The 1,172-nt window shown below is 37.5% G+C and overlaps 1 protein-coding gene across 1 annotated transcript in view; it reads left to right on the top strand.

The window, feature by feature from the left end:
* LOC105821315 (disintegrin and metalloproteinase domain-containing protein 32-like) overlaps positions 1-1,172 on the top strand; it is a gene marked incomplete at its 3' end in the record, with an annotated part of 69,603 nt that overhangs the window by 33,617 nt on the left and 34,814 nt on the right. The window lies entirely within an intron of this gene.

Genomic DNA, 1,172 nt, shown 5'->3' with positions numbered 1-1,172 from the left:
ATCCAGTTTGGATTATCACCACAGCTTCCTGAGACTCTCCCTGCTTCCACACATTGTCCATCCCCTCAGTCAGTTCTCAACATGGAAACTAGTTTGATCCTGTTAAATCCTGGTTGTATCACATCGCGTCTCTGCTCAGAACCCTCCATGGGATATCCTTACGTCACCAGAAAGTGGCAGCCAGAGTCATTTCAGTGTCTTTCAGGCTTCACACAGTCTGGCTCCCTTGACCTCTCTGAGCTCTTTCTGTTGCTCTCTCCCTCGCTCACTTTGTTCCAGCCATGCTGGTGTCCTGTGGTTCTTCAAACATACCAGCATGTTCTCCTTCCGAAGACTTCATACTTGTTTCGTGGGATGCAAATGCTTGTTCTTTCCCAAGAGACCCGTATGTCTTTTTTCCTCATTTTCTTCAGTTCTGTACTCAAAATCATTCTATTAGTCCTTGACTAACCCCTATTTTAAATTTCTCTCTTACTCTAATACTCTCTATATTTCCTTTACCTGTTTTCCTTTTTCCTATGGCAGTTATCAGTATATGATGTACCATACGTTTTATCTATTTACTTTATTTTCTGTCTCTCCAGTGCACTATAATCTTCCTGAGGGCTTTTGTCCTGTTTTATTCACTGCTGTAACACCAGTTTCTAGAAAAGTGCCTAGCACTCAGCATATATTAAAATTTTATAGAAATATTAAATTGGGCACCATGTTGCTTTACTTAAATTGGATAGGACTATCATTTCCCTTTATTGGTCCTTCTTCCTGTCCTTAGTTCCATCATAAAACAGTGTGTTTTTATAACAAATCTAAATTGGGCGCCATGTTGCTTTACTTAAATTGCATAGGACTATCATTTCCCTTTATTGGTCCTTCTTCCTGTCCTTAGTTCCATCATAAAACAGTGTGTTTTTATAACAAATCTTATATTTATTTATACCAAATTTATAACATCATTGAATTTGGGACATTATATAATCTTTATTTCTGAGACGTTTGCTACTCTCTATATCTCTAGCTTGATTGTACTGTGGTCAGAGGCCAAACTGTACAGTTTCAGTCTGTTGAAATATGTTGAGTCCTACTTTATGGTCCAGAATATGGTTTCATTTTTGTAAATATTCTATGTATCTTTAGAAAGTGTATTCTAAAGATTTTAGGTATAGTGTTCTACG

The sequence above is a fragment of the Propithecus coquereli genome, unplaced genomic scaffold, assembly GCF_000956105.1.
Source record: "Propithecus coquereli isolate 6110/MARCELLA unplaced genomic scaffold, Pcoq_1.0 Scaffold568, whole genome shotgun sequence".
NCBI lineage: Eukaryota > Metazoa > Chordata > Mammalia > Primates > Indriidae > Propithecus > Propithecus coquereli.
This window is presented reverse-complemented; position numbering and strand designations above follow the sequence as displayed.